The 16,275-nt window shown below is 43.6% G+C and overlaps 1 pseudogene; it reads right to left on the bottom strand.

Moving 5' to 3' along the window:
- Window positions 1–934: 934 nt before the first annotated feature.
- Window positions 935–1,957, bottom strand: LOC101564767 (annotated as a pseudogene).
- Window positions 1,958–16,275: the final 14,318 nt, after the last annotated feature.

Raw genomic sequence — 16,275 nt, 5'->3', positions numbered from 1 at the left:
AACCAGAAGTGACTGTGTACTGCTGCACTCACAATGCGTCTTCTCCTTCCCAGTGACTTGTGATCACTATTCTATTCTGTTTTTCTATGAGATCAACATTTTGTTTTCTCAAATGGGAACATATAGCATTTGTCTCTCAGGGTCTGGTTTATTTCACTAACATAATAACTTCCAGTCCTGTCCCTGTTTCTGCAAATAGCAAGAAGGTATTTCTTGTTATGGCTGAAAATACTCCGTGGCGTACGTGTGTCGCATTTCTCTTATCTATTCATCTGCTGAGGGCCATCTCGGTTCATTTCTCATTTTCGCTATTGTGAACAGTGCTGGAATGAACACGGGCCGCAGGTGTACTCCGGATGTGCATCTGCGGTGGATCGTGGATTAGATGCTAGTTCTGTTTCCAGTTTTTGAAGGAGTCTCTGTAATTCACATTGCTACCAACAGTGCAAAAGAGCCCCCTTTTCTCTGCACCTCACTGGGATGTGTTAGCTTTGGTCTTTTTGATGATAGCTATTTTGCCTCTGGAGGGTGATGTCCCATTGTGGTTTCGGTCTAATTTCCATGATGGCTAGTGGTACTGAGCCCTTTTGCATACACTTGTTGACCCTTTGTCTATTTTCTTTTGAGAAGTCTGTATTCAGAAATTTAGCTTAATTTTCCATTGGATTTTTTTTCTTTTGATGTTCAGCCTTTTGAGTTCCTCATCCATTCTCTCTTAATTTTTCAATGTTTTAAAAATTACGTTTGTTTAGCATATGTACACATAAAAGAGAAATTATCTTCTGACTCCACCCAGCAGAAAACATGCACAAACTCAAGGCATATGTAGAGGAGAGGATCCCCACCCCAAGTTAGCACTTGGGATGATACAATCCTCTGAGTCACTAGCCCCAGTCAGAAGCGTTGGGCTGGCTGGAGCCCCCTGCTGCCAGCCCTAAAACAAGAGTGTGCCATAGCCAAAGGTCTGTTTGATACCCTCAAAGTAGTATCGTTGCCAGCCCTGCCACGTCCGCTCTTCCTCAGGGGCAGGGATACCCTGGCCTTCCATCCATCACTCAATCTCTCCATTCTTGTCAAAGAAGGTCAAGGTGGCAAAGGTGATGGTGGCAAAGTACCCCTCTGGCCAAAATTTAAACTTCCACTTCATCACACTATGTTTCTCAGGGACCAGATCAGTAAACTCCCCAGAGAGACATTGCCATCTACCATATGACACTTCCCACCTTTGTCTGCTTCTAGCATCGCAGGAGCATGTAAAGGCCTGAACCAGCTCTTGGGTGGTAAGCACTCTGTACAGTTCTTCTGGTGAAGTCAAGAAGGTTTCTCTAAGGGTGATCTTATAAGTGGGGATTTTGACACCAACAGGTTTGGCCTGAGTTTTTGAAGGAGCAGACTTAGACTTGTGTGCCCCAGTTTTCAGCGCTGGCTGTCCTGGTGGGTCTACTGACTCTCCATTCACTGTCAGCAAGATCAGGCCCTGGGTAAACTCTGTTTTGAGGGTGCTGATGTAGATCCCTACTGTTTCTCTTAGAAGTTTCACCCCCTCTTCCTTCATTAAGGCCAAGAAATTTGTGTCAGGCTCATCTTTGGCAAGGCTCACACTGATCTCTACTTCATCCACAGTTTTCATCCAACAAATTGGGGATCTCTGCATGTCCCTTGTACTGCACTCCTGACTTAGAGGTAGCTGTTCAGTTCAGCTTGATGCTCCACTCATAGTAGAAGATGACTTTGTCTTTCCAATTGTTAATGGAGGCCTCTCTATTGAGCTGGGTGACTTCCATCATCTCACGATTGCCTTCCTCATTTTGTACCCGCACTGCCAGGAAAAGTGTTTTCAGCTTTTCCATGGACCAATTGGACACATCCGTCTCTGTCCAGTGTCAGTTGTTGATGTTGGTGGCATCTGCTTGCTCCTCCATGATCCAGGTGGGTCACCTTCACCCCACTTGGCCATTGGCTTTTCTATCTTGCCACCACCAGCCACCCACCACCAGTCCCCAGAGCAGCCGCAGTCACAGCCTCAGATCTGCTTGCTCCCAGCAGCCTGGCAGCACCTGGAAACTACTAGAAGAGGCTGCAGCACCTCCTAGCTTGCTTTTCCCTCCATCCCCACCCCCTTGCCGCTTCTTCTCGTCCGTTCTGCTTATTGTTCCTTTTCTGCAGACTCCTGTGGCACACGTTGTCCGATCTTTCTGATCTTACCCCCCTTCCCCCGCAGCCTGAGTCTGCTGCTCTCATCCTGCCCGCAGAGGACTTGCCGGGGCCTGCTGTCACAATGCTTTCTGCCAAGGCTACCAGATTTAGCAAACACAAATACGAGACATCTGTTTCAAGTTGAATTTTAGATGAACAATAAAACATTTTAGTATCAATATATCTCATACACTATTTGGAAGTAGTTGTATTGCAGTTATTTTTTGTTCATATTTTTTGTAAATTGGGTGCCCTGCATTTTATCAGATGAGCTTGCTTTTGCACTGTGTTTTAACCACCAGTCTCCCCTTTGTTCCCCTTCCTGTCACCAGGAAGCACCTCTACTGAACATGCTCTGCTTGACCTGTTCACCGCTGTCACAAGGCTTCCTGTGCGACACCCATGAGGTGAGCCCAGGGCCACTCCAGCGGCCTTGCGGAGAGTCCACAGGGCCTGTTGTTCACTGGCTGCCCCTCTGCAGAAGCCATGGAAGGCACCATTGTATTTGTCAATTTCTGTCTTTTTGACGTTAGCCATTCTGACTCTGGCAGCAGTCATTCTGACCCAGCGTGAGGAGCACTGAAGAGAAAGGTTCTCTCCCTGGTCTGTCTCTGGAGGTCATTTCCCCAGTTTGCCTCCCCTCTTCCATCAACTCCACCAGACTGTAACTTTGGGAACGGGCAGTGGCAGCTTTGCTGGGATAGGGCTGGGAAAGGGAGGTCCAGGAAAACAGTGACTGCTCTTCCTGATGCCAATGCTCAGATTACTGTGTGCATCTTAAGTTCATTGAGTGCTTGTAAAAAATGACCTCATGCAATACAATAAGAACCGTTTGAGGAAGGTACTATTATTACACTCTGTCTTAGTTACTTTTTACTTTTTGCTGGGACAAATACCCATGACACTCAAAATGAAAGAAGGAAAGGTTTATTTAGCTCACAGTTTGTGGAAGTTTCAGTTCATACTCTGATGGCTCCAAGGCAAACGACAACAGTTCATGGCAGCAGAAAACAATGAAAAGCAGAGGAGGAACAGCAGCTGCTGTGTCCGTCAAGCCTCTCTCTTCCTTCTATGCTGACTGCTGTGCTCCTGGCCACTACTCGGCGCTCCTCCACAGAGGTGTGGCTGCCTCTGAAGACTGGGACTTCTCCAGGGAAGGGGGCAGGGCAACTAGGCAGCCTTCCTTGATTTCTTTATATACACTTTTTGTGCTGAGTCACTCTGGGGCGGCCCATGGCCCTAGGGTGGAACCCATCGCACCCCAGTGCCAGCCCAGTTGTGTCTCGGGTGGAACCAATCGTGTTTCAGTTTGGGCCCTGCCCACTTGTGTGTGAGGGGGCCCCCTTGGAACTGCTGGAGCCGATTCAGCCAAGTTGGCACAATGTATAGACTACCACTTACCCATTATACAGTTAGGAAAAATGAACTTTCAAAGGCTAATTATTGGATCCTAGTAACATAGCTGTGAATCAGTAGGTTGGGTGGAGCTAGAAGCCAGACAATCTCGCAAAGACATGGGGCATCCTCATCCCACCCATAAGTTCTGATTTGGGCCTACCTTTGTTTTATTGTTCCCTTGGTTATATGTGCAGTGTCTTAGGAATCTTGCCTAAGAAAGACCTGGCAAAATTTTCCCAAAACTCACCCGTTTCCCCAAGCTCCTTGCAGAGCCTGAGCTGTATGGGGTGATATGTTTTCTGCAGCTCTACCTGAAGCAAGCACTCTAAGCACCCTTGTCCTCACCCCTGATGGCTGCTGGCAGGTGGGGCTCTCCCCTGGGGAGGCATGTTCCCAAGCCAACTGAGACCATGGCCTCACTCTGTGCACCCGGATACTTGGGCGGCCATCCAGCTCTCAGGTGAAAACACACCCGCTTTTCACCTGTCCAACCTTTGCTAATTGCCAAACCTGTTACTCCCTGGAGCTCAGGTTTGACTCCCACGGAAATCCTATGTACCTTCTTTCTTCCCACCTGCCACCTTACTAGCAAGAATAATCACAGGGTCATAGTGTTGGTCTTAGATTGGATTTCAGTAAGATATTTTCTAATCTAATTTTCTCATTTTTCAGATGAGGAAATGGGGGCCTAAGAAAGATTAGAGATTTAATTGAGTTGACAGGGCTGGCAATGTTTTGTCTTATTTGGGAATACGGGTGCTTGCAGATATAAGTTCAGAATTCTAAAACAGCACCATGAAGTGGGCTTCAGTTATTCTGATGAAAGTCTGTAATAGCACCAGTGGATAAGGGACAAGAATGAGTTTAGTTTTGTAAACATTATTCCTTGGCTATCAACCAGGTTCTGTATCCTAGCATAATCCAGGGCACCTGTTCTTTATGTGAATGACATTACAGAGAGATCTGCTTAAAATCTTATCAAGAATCTGTTAACAGGATGGGGTATTTGGGGAAATAGTAGGTTCTCCTAGTCCTCAGCAGGGTCAGATGGAAGGTAGAGATTGGGTTGCCTATTGGTGACACTGCCTTAGTTTGCAGGTGGGCTGGGGAGGAAAACAGGAATCCCAGGCATCCCAGAGAAACATAAAATTCTAAAAACTCCTATAATCTGGGACTCAAGCCCAGGCTTAGAGGTGTTTCTGCATCTTTATTTTAAACTAGGGCATGCTGTCTCTGCCAGGCCTCGTGGATCACTGAGAGTCATCGCGGACATCCCTTCACTTCTTCACCCACTGAAACTGTTGGAAGTCTGTGATGTTGGGAAATATCTCAAAGGAGTCAGCATCAGTCGCTGGGACCCTTATTCTGGTGCCACACACTTTAGAGTTAGAATGTCCTCATAATCATCTTCCTTCTTGGAGATCATCAGTGAAAATGAAATCATTAATCAATCCATGAAACGTTTATTGAACATCTATCATGAGATTGCACTGTGTTAAAAGACACTGAACCGACAAAACTGGGAACTCCATTGGGGAACTGCATTAGTTAGGTTTTGATCTTTGTGAGAAATCCCTGGGATAAAGCAATTCAAAGAAAGGAACAATGGATTTGGGCTCATGGTTTCAGAGGTGTCAGCCCACAGGTACCTGGCTTGTTGGGTATGGACCTGAGGGAAGCTAGGCATCCTGGGTAGAGTATGGGTGCAGAAGAGCTTCTCACCTCAAGCCAACCAGGAGGCCAAGTAAGCGAGAGGAGGTGCTTGGGGTCCCGACATTGCTTTAAGGCCATGACTCCCATGGCTCAACCCCCTTCCACTGGGAGCCTCTGGTAAGGGGTCCATTGCTTCCAAAAAAAACCAAAGGCTAAGGACCAAACCTTTATTTATTTATTTAATATTTATTTAGGGGCTGGTGAGATGGCTCAGTGGTCTAAGGCACCTACTTAGAACAAGCTAAGCTAAACAAAGCACAGGGACCGCGGTTCAATCCCCCAGCACCACATGCCAGCCAGCCTCGCCCCCTGGGGGGCTGAGCTGGCCACACACACAAAAATAAATAAATAAATAAATAAATATAAAAAAATATTTATTTAGATAGAATCTCATTGTGTAGTTCAGGCTGGTCTTGAACTCACTGAGTAGCCCAGACTGGCCTAGAACTTGCGGCGACCCTCCTGTCTCAGCCTATCTCAAATGCTTGAATTACAGGTGTGTGCCACCATACCTGACTGACCAAGCTTTAGCATGTATGTTTTTGGAGGGTATTTATGATCCAAGGCCTAACAGAAGCTCAACAGTTATGTTCAGGCATCTGTGGGCATTGGGGTAACTTGAAAGTCCTGTCTCTACTAACAATTTCCAACCTACTTGTGATAAGAAATCTTTTTCCTTCCATACATGAGTTGACTATTTAGTCAAAATACAAATCTTTTGAAAAGAGGTTTTCTATTTATGCAATTGAGGACATGAGATCTTTTTCTGACTGTCATAATATTTTCAGACTATTATATAAAAGTAATCTTAATCACCATAAATAACTTGCAACACACAGATTATATATAAAGAAGAAAAAGAAAATCACCCGTACTCTCATAACTCAGGACAATTGGTTGTGAGGTTTTGTTCTCATTTCTAATGTGCGTTTTCCTTATTGAACTGAAAAGCATAGTGGTGTGGAGGTTGAACGCAAACTCTCCAGACAGGGACCAAGCCAGTTACTACCTCTGAGCTCATACAAGGAATGAATTTCTCTCTGCCGCAGTGGTTTCACCTGCGAAATGGGGATGATCGTGGTACTACTGTATGACATAAAGCTGTGGTGAAGAGTTGGTGAGTTAGCAAAGTGATGAAAGCAGTTCCTGGTACACAGTAAGTGTTCAGGAAATAATAGTTATTAGTATTCTTATGGTTTTGCAACTCAGAAAGAACCCGGCTTTCTTGGCTGTCTGTGATTCTTATTCTATGCCTTTTTTTGGGGGGGAGGGACAACCTCTGTGTTCCCCAAGTGCATCCAATTCTAGTTTCCAAAGCATTGCTGAGTGGTGTAGGCTTTCTTGGGAGGGAATAGAGATATTTGCATTCTGCTGTGCAGCAAAGCCTGCCTCACCTATATTCATTAAGTGTCTGTGTGTTTTCTTCCTGGTTTTAATCCAGTGGAAATGGTCCCATTTCCTCTCCCCCTACATTCCCAGCCTCCTAGCCCTCAGGTCCTCTTGCTATTTCTTCTAAAAACTGTCAACTTGAAAGCTAGTAGCCGCACTGCACTAAACTAGACTCAAAAGACTGACCATAACCGAGCACACTTTGTTGCCTTGTTTTATCGTGTGTGTGTGTGTGTGTGTGTGTGTGTGTGTGTGTGTGAGAGAGAGAGAGAGAGAGAGAGAGAGTTTTCTATGTATACATGGTCATACCATTGCACCTATATGGATTCATGCTTCCTATACTGTTTGATGTACTGATGTCATGTCACTTTTGTCATGTGCTAATATACTGTGAGTACATAGCACTATGTAGTGGCACACCCATATGCTGGAATACTACACCACCATTGCTATCTGGTTCCTGTGCCACTTTTTACTGCCAACAGGACACAGCCAATCCCAATCCTGGAAGGCCAACCTGATTAGTTCATACCAACAATCTCCAAGATATGGTCACCAGTCTCTTCTGGGGGGCCTGGGAGGTCAAAACTACCCCAGATGAAGGCGTTATTTGTCACTTTCTGGTTTTCCTAAGGACACGTGAGAATTCTCTAGAGGCTTGCTGTCATGTGATATTGCAAGAGATTGAACACAAACAGAAATGAGAGCTCAGTTGTCTTCTGTAAACTGGAAATAAAGGAGATTTTTAAAAATGTGGAACAACATCTCACTTCTCACTAAATTCTTAAAAGGTGTAGTTTTTAAAACAATAAATATGTTTTTATGTGTTAATATGCATGATATTACTTTTAACTGAATTGGTAAACATTAAAAATTTCCTAAAATATTAATTTCTAATAAATGCATATCAATAAATATAACCCACCTGAACAAAATCTCTCTTGAGTCTTCAATAATCTTTTTCTTTTCTTTTCTTTTCTTTTCTTTTCTTTTCTTTTCTTTTCTTTTCTTTTTTTTCTTTTCTTTTCTTTTCTTTTTGTGGAACCAGGGATTGAACTCAGCTGCTGGTGCTTGCCAGGAAAGTGCTCATTCTACTGAGCCATCTCCCCGGCCTTTGAATAATCTTTTTATTTCTATTTGTATTTTTTTCATAATTTTATTGAGAAACAAATAGCAATGAGACAGTTTCAAATAAAATTGGTAGGACGGTTCCAATAATTAACACATTGCATACTGTCTTCCTAGTGGTTATTTGTTGTACTAGATGAAGACGTGATATTCTATTTACAAACATGATCAGAACAAATCTCTCTATTCACTGAATTAAGAGAATGTAGCTATATATATCTATCCTAATCATTTTGAATACACAGATACAAAATGGTCATTCATCTGTACCCCCTTTTTTGTTTAGTTCTGTCATTTAAATATTATAGGTGTGTGAACTCAGCAAAATATTTCAAAATAGTCCAGTAGTCCATAACAATATTGGGTCTTCTACTTGACTGGCAATGTCAGAAGTTGTTGACCTGAGTCCCTATGGCTGAACATAACATGGCTTTACTTCTTATACTTCATTTTCATACTTTTCTGCTGGATGGTTAAGACCAAGGTAAAGCAAGACCTATGCAGCAAGAGTTGTAGCTTTTGGATCTGATAAGGTCAGTGAAATCCTCTCGGGATTTATCCTGAGACCCTGTACCTCAAATTATAAATTCTTTGTCAGTGTCAGCCATGTGGATGAGTCATGGCCATTGCTTGGCCAGTGTGCTCTCTGTGGAAGCCTGAGAGAATGTTTTCTCTCTATGTGACTCTCCTTAGGCACACTCTACATCATTGATCATTTTCCTCTTTGGCCCCATAATCTCCTTGATCAGAAAAATTGGGACACAACCGAGTTACATGATGTTACAGTACAAGTTCTCATATGTCCTGAGCCTTAATTGACGTTGGAAGGCTAGGGCCAAAAAGTTGGTTTTCCTTGCGGCCCTCCTTTTTCTTTAATTTTTGGTCTGCAAACTTAGGTTGTTAACCCTCCAGAAGAGAAGCTTATTGTTATTACCGTACAACCTAGGCTGTTGAGCTTAACCTCACTATCTGTCTGAATATCAAACATCTGTCTGAATATCAAACATAGAATAGGTATTTTTCACCAAGTATTGATATATTAAACTTTAAGTCCCTACAGCATATGATGAAAAACATTTTAAAAATTAAAATATATTTAAAAAATAGGAATAAAGATTTATATAATTCTTATGTTTACACATAATTCCAGAAATCTAACCATATACAACATTGTAGCAAGACAGTCCCACAGGGGCTGGAGAGATGGCTCAGTGGTCTAAAGCACCTACTTAGAACAAGCTTGGCAAAGCACAGGGACCGCGGTTCGATCCCCCAGCACCACATGCCAGCCAGCCCTGCCCCCCGGTGGGCTGGGCTGAGCTGGCCACACACAAAAATAAATAAATAAATAAATAAAATTTAAAAAAAAAAGACAGTCCCACAACATTCCTTTTCCTATCTCCTGCTTTCATTCACCACCCCCTTCCTTTTTGAACAATCATCTACCCGAGAGACAGCACAGCAGCAACCGGCATGACACGACAAGCAGACTGTATTCAGAAGGCCAGAATGACAGGCACTCCAAGCATGAACCTACTATTACAAATTGCCATCTTCAGTGCAGTTGCTTAGTTCACAGGTGTCAGTATATATAGTTAGTCAGGATGAGAATCATTCCAATTAACTGCTAGATTCAAACATCTTCTGAAGATTCTCAGGATCATTGCCTTACCCATCTTGTTTTTTTTCCATAATTTTATTGAGAAATAAATAGCAATGAGACAATTTCAAATCAAATTGGTAGGACAGTTCCAATAATTAACACATTGAATACTGGAATAACACTGAATAGTGGTTATTTGTTGTACAGGATTCAGACATGATATCCTATTTACAAACACTATTAGAACAAATCCTTCTATTATCTTACCCATCTTGTACATATAACTGTATGGCTTGCCACTGTCAGTATTCCTAGCTCTTCTCCTTTCCCTCTCTTAATTGTTTAGTTCTCAACTTCTTGCTTTCCTTTTAGTTGTATTATACCTTTCTATTTGTATTTCTTCTTTTGAGTTCTTATACTAGGGAAACTATATGATATTTACACATGTGTATCTGGTTTATTTCACTTATGAGTATATCTTCAAGTGGCATCCACTTCAATATAAAGGCTTCAAGTTTATCATTCTTTGTAGCTGAGTACTACTCCATTGTATAAAAATACCACATCTTTTTCATCCATTCATCATGTGACGGGCATCTTGGTTGTTTCCAAGATTTGGCTATCACAATTGTGCTGAATCTTTTGAACTTTAAAAGGGTCTCAAATTTGAAAAACACTGATTTAGTCCAGTGACAACTATTGGTCATGTATGTGACCCAGATTAACCCTATCAGATTAGATTATGGAAGGATTTATACTCAGGTCAGGGGCATGGATTTCCTGATTTTGCTTGTTGGATGTGAAAGCTTTTGGTCTCCCTTCCCACCCGTATACTCTTGTAGCCATGAAGGACAAGGTGGAAGTCATGGATAAGAGGCAAGAGAGAGAGAGAGAGAGAGAGAGAGAGAGAGAGAGAGAGAGAGAGAGAGCTGTAAACCCTTCAAGTGTCTGCTGATGTGCTACACTGTCCAAGGCCACCATATCTCTGCCTTTCCAGGGACATGGGAAGACAACTTTCCTTTTGTTTCATCCAGTTTGAGTTTGATTTTCCATGACTTCCCCCAAGAGCTCCTCATATACTGTAGCACTTGGAAAATGAAGCATAAGCATGCCACATTGCCCCCAACTTTGGTGGGTATTTCACTCTTCTGTGTAGTCTATAAACCACCACACTAGGCCACCAAGAGGAAGAGAGGGGCCCAGAAGGAGAGGGAGTACAGGTGGACAGCAGGGAGGCTCACTGCATATAAATGTATTGTACAGGAGTGAGAGATGATTCGAAAACGCGATGCCATGGAATTGTAGGCCCGGTGTGTCCTTAAAGCTGGGCTCACCAGCAGTATCCTTTACCCTTCCAACTTCTCCAGCTCATCCTTCCACTTTTCCAACTCTCTTCCTTGTAAATCAGGCTGTCCACTTCTTTTTAGATGTTTGGACTCATGCAAATCTTGGTTCAATGCTTGGCAAATGGTGCATTTAACTTCAGTCCCCTGGAACTGAGAAGAGGCTGCTATGCCCAAGACACATGTCACCAAACTGGGACCAAAGAGAAGCCATCTTGGGAACTGTTCTTGTCCCCTTCTGATGGCGATCATACTGATCTGTTTTGCAACTTTGCTCAGGACTTCTTAAGGATCTTGAAAGTAAATTTGGGTACACTGGTGGAAAGGTCAGTGTAGTAGACTATCACTCTGCTTATCTTTGGAAAATGGAGTTCTTGCCTGCATAGTGTCCTTGCCTGTTTAAAGTTAAGTTTGGAGTCAAGGGGTCATTGTGCTGCCTTCCTTAATAAGACACTCAGTTTCCATGACAGCCACTTCTAGGCATGATGGGGTGACTGCTTGAATATTTACAGATGTCTCTTGGATTAAAAATTTCAAGAGGCTGAACTTTTTTAGTCTGATTTTGACTTTTTTCCTGGTGGGCAGTAAGGTAAGGAGGGGGCAAGAAATGAGTTAGGGACTTGAAAGGGCAAGTTGGGCTTTTCAGTAATAAGTGAAAACTGGGGCACTAAAGGTCTTGCTAGAAAGGGGCCATACTTGGATAGAACTCCTTGCACTTTTAAAAAAATTAAAACAAAAGCTACTGCAAAGGCACAAAGTATACTGGACTTGGGACAAGTTCTTGAGAGACTTTCTGTCTAAGTTAAGTTAAGAGAATAAAAAAGAATTTAATATGGAATAAAACAGGTCCTGCAAAGCAATATTTGAAGCTACTTAAAGATCAGCAAAAGCAATGCCAATTGCATGTGGCATTTGCCTCTCTGTGCTTGACATTGTACTCTGTGTACTTTTATAGTTTCAAAAAGTGATTGTCATGACTAATTATTTCTATCATCATTTTAACTTTTTGACAAGCATAAGGAATGGAGAAAGCATTTTCTAATCTTCATTATTTACCTCTTCACTCTCAGGAGTCTTTAAAGTCAGAGTGTCTGTTAGTCAATTAGAATAAAACCACAGGATAATTACTTTCTGGGCTTCCAATGCAACATGAGTTGCTTTTCATTGTGAGAGTGCTGAGATGTTGCCACAAAATTAAACCAATTAAGGTAATAAGGAGAGAGGAGAAGATTAAATTTATTTCCATCTGTTTTAACTTATTAATTTCTCAGGGGAGAAGGCTATCACTGCCATTGACCTCCATGTTTAACCCATGCAGCCTTTTTGTTCTCAAGATGTACTTGGGACTTCATCCACTCCTGTCTACCTGCTGGGCAGTTGTGGTTGTTTTAAAAGCTTCTGCCTTTAGGAAGCTTGAAAAATTATAGTGAGAGCCCAAGTTAGCCAACATGTTTCTATGAACCCTTTTCTATTTGCCTGGACTGTTCTACAGTGGGACAATTCAATGCAGATAAACCAGAGCTCCTGGCTTTCAAAAGTTTATGTTCTGAAGCAGTAGACCAAATAACAGACATAAAACAAATTAATGAAAAATAACTGATAAATACTACAGAAAATTTCAACAAGGAAATGTGACAGAAAGTCATTTCTAACAGGGAGAACAACAAGGCAAGGGCCCGGTGTGTGGATACACTTGGAATGTTTGAGCCAAGTCCTCCATGGCCAAGGGCCAGAGTTGGGAAGACTAAAGTGTGGCTATCATCCCTCTTCCTTCATTCCTCAGGATGGCCTGTGCTGCCAGAACCTTCCATACTTTTCTCTGCCTGGTGATCAGGGTAAGCTTACTCTAAAGAACAATGTCAAGGAGGGATTTCCTGGATTTTCATGCCTGGTTCTGCTGTTGGTTCTGGCTAAATGATAAGAAAAGCTAAAGTCTCCTCCTTCCCACCACCTTAGAAAATGTACTTTTCCTACTAGTTTTAGGACTTAGTTCAACTCTAATCACCCTGCTGGGGTGGTCAGCTCTTTTGAGGGATTCTCCTACTTCTAGCTGCCCATAAAATAATCGATATCTACCAGTGAATGCAGGCTGGAGGAGATTGATTAAATGGATAGATGCATTGTGTATATGTGCTGCCGAAGCGAGCACGATAGATGCATTGTGAACCAACTAGGGTGCTGAAGAAAAGGACTCTAGGCTGAGTTTCCAGGAATGACCCCTTCAGAATGCACTGCAACACTGGAGGCCACAGCTACAGCTGGCTGCTCCAGGTCCACCTGACCTGCCTGGGTAGGTGGACATCCTGCCCTGGTCCTCTCTTTTCTCCTAATGATTCTAAATCAGTCTTAAGTGAGTGTATCTGATTAGTAGGCACCAAAGCATGTGCAAAACCTTAACTGTGTGAGTATCTGAGCAATAGTTTGGGGGTTCTAACATCTGCAGTAGAGGGAAGCTTGTTGGAACCTGAATGGGTGTGCTGAGTGAGGCGATCTGCTCAACCCGCCTGCCCAGCATAAGTGAGATTTGCATCACCTGCATTCTGAGCATGGCCTCTTCTGTACATGAAGACTGGGACAGTGCAAAAACCACAAGCAATTTTCCTGCTCAGATCCTGCACTCAGGGGTGTGTTCCCTTAGGCAAGATTTGATCTAGGCTGGGCTGGTTCAACCTGACAGATGTTTGCAGGAACTTAACCAAAATAGATGACATTCAGACTCTGAACTTCAAGAGCAGGCAGATGAGGTTGTTTCACTCACTTTTAGAGCTGCAGTGTTAGCATGAGCTTGATATATAGTAAGCATTCAATAAATATTTATTAAGTAAATAAATGAATGAATAGAAGAACAGAGAGAGGAGCCCTTCATCATTAAATTCAAGGCAAATTCATTTGAGCCTGTTTGTTTAACAAATGCTAATAATACTTGATATCTGCCAGGCACTGGGAGAAGTGCTTCTCAAGTATTAACTCATTTAATTCCTACCACTTCTCTATGAGATGTGTATAGTTAACCCCATCTGAAGACTCAGGCAGAAAGAAGTCCTGTGGCTTGCCAAGGCCACATTTAGGAAATGGCAGCGCTAGGAGTCCACTGGATGGGGTTGCTGCAAATGTCTTCTGCTACTCTGGGACTCAGCTATCATTGATTTGGCCCTCAGGGAGTGTCCCAAGTGCAGACAGTGACACTATGAGGATAAATGGGTACCACAAGGTACGGTGAGTGTGCTTTCACTACTGCATTGAAATGCATCTGTCTTTAATCCTTCCTTGTGCTGCCTCCTGGTCTCTTCCAGCCTCCTTCTATGCCTACCATTTACCTACCCTGTGGTCCCTGACCCATCTCATCTGGGAAGCTGTGCAGTCTGGATGAATTCCAGTGCAGCGATCCATGGGCCTCACGGTGCGGGTCAGGGCTCGAGACCTCTGAGTGCTGCAGCTTCCCAGAGCTCGGTGGTTCTTCTGGGAATTTTGAGAAGCCCTTGCAACAGCACAGAGTGTCTGATCTTTCAGAATGGCCCGCTAGGCCCCATGGCCAACCTTCTGCTTGGAGGTGCTGTGTGTCTTGGAGAGCCAGAGCAACGGTTTTGCCTAAACTCTCCAGTCTGTGAGGGCATGACATTTGGGAGTGCTCTAGAGAGCTGGCTCTTTACAGTCTCAGCCTGGAACACCAGGCAAATAGCTCAGCAGATTAAAGTGCTTGCTTGGGTCTGGGGAGATAGCTCAGTAGAATAAGTGCTTGCCTGGCAAGCGCAGGGTCCTGAGTTCAATCCTTGGTACTGAAAAAAGAAAAAAAAAAGTGCCTGTTTAGGCAGACTCAGTGGCTGAGGCTCGATCCCTGGTGTGCTGGCCCTGCGCCCGGGGTGCACTGAGATTGCAACTGAGACTGGGTGTGGTGGTGCACACCTGTAATCCCAGCTCTTGGGAAGTTGAACACAGGTGGATCACTACGAGTCCGATCTACATAGTGAGACCCTGTAGACCCTTATTAAAATACAAAAAAAATCTCAGCATGGATTATTTGCGAAAGTATCAGAGGCTGTACTGGCATTCTCATAGATAATGCAGAGCCTCAGGAGAAAGCATCCTCTGCTGGCACAAACAACCAAGCAGGGATGCACTGTTCTTTTTTTGCAGTACTGGGGATTGCACTCAGGCCCTTGCACTTGCCAGGCAAGCACTTATTCTACTGCCCTGTTCTTCAGAGTTCATTCTATCCATCCTCTGCCTCCAAGAAAGGCCACTCTTCCTAGGAGTGGGCAGACTTCCTGAGGCGCCCAGCAGTGAGGAAGTTCTTCTGCTATCTAACTGCTGGCCCTCCTGTTTCAAGACTGGAAGTCTAGCCCAGTGTGTTTCTGATATAGGGGGAGGCCAACCACATGTAGACTTGTTGCTGCTGACAAAGGATTTTCCACATCACGAAGAGATAAAGGCCTCCTCTGGGTAGGTTTGGAAGAGGCCCTGTGACATTATAACAGGCCCAGTGCCTTCTGAGACTTTCGATTCTTCATTTTCCTTTTGGAAAATGAGTGATGAAATGCCATGCCCTGCTCTATTCAGGAAGAGCATATTTGGTTGTTCAAATTTCTTTCTCCCTCTGGTGTTTACATGAACTAGCTGAACTCCCCATGTGGTGAGCTGGTGTTTATATTTACAGAAATGCAGCTCGGGGAAGCTGTGTTTGTGAAGCAGTCACCTCTTCCCCTGAGCTTGGCTGACCCTGCACTGAGCACACTCTAGCCCTAGCCACTTCTTTCTCTCTCTGCCTCATGTTTCAGGCTCCTGGCCTCAAAATCTAAGCACTTTGTAAGCCAGGATGAAAAGGCAAACTCAGGCGCGTGAAGGGCTGTCTTCCCCCCCACCCCATCCTCAACCCGAACTAGACTTTGTCCAGTGCTTGTCTGTTTCCCTTCATGGGAACTGACTGTTCTCCATGGTTTCAAGGTAGACATGCATGGGTAGAGTAGATGGTAAGACTTAGAGATGGGCTGCCATCTTCTTCACCTCTCTTGCACCTTGCTGATGACAGAGGAAGGTTCGAGATCATGGACTTCACAGTCAGGCAGAGTTGGGTGGGAACTTGCTAGTTGTGTGGTCAAGGAGATGCCACCAAGGTTCACTGTTGTCATCTTAAGAAAGTTGAAAGGTACCTATCCCTTAGGGCTGTTAGGATTAACTTAGGACAGAGATATAAAATGTTTTGAATTAATATCCTGATGATGATGGCTAATAATAATATCAGTGAAAATAACTATTGTAGAAAGAATTAGCAACTTTCTCCCAGTTCTGTTCCACTCATGTATTAGAGGAGTATTCCTTAATTTGTGCTACTCTTATTTCCCTAAGAGACTGTGGTAGACACTGATTTCCTTTCCCATACACCATAGCAACTCTGTGCTGGGATGTTTTAGAGATCACAAATCGTTGTAATAACTACATTATTTTAGCTGCCATGATCTACTCAACTTCCACAGCAATAGCATCCTTGTTGAAAATGCATGGGGGGGG

The sequence above is a fragment of the Octodon degus genome, unplaced genomic scaffold, assembly GCF_000260255.1.
Source record: "Octodon degus isolate 3935 unplaced genomic scaffold, OctDeg1.0 scaffold00135, whole genome shotgun sequence".
Lineage (NCBI taxonomy): Eukaryota > Metazoa > Chordata > Mammalia > Rodentia > Octodontidae > Octodon > Octodon degus.
This window is presented reverse-complemented; position numbering and strand designations above follow the sequence as displayed.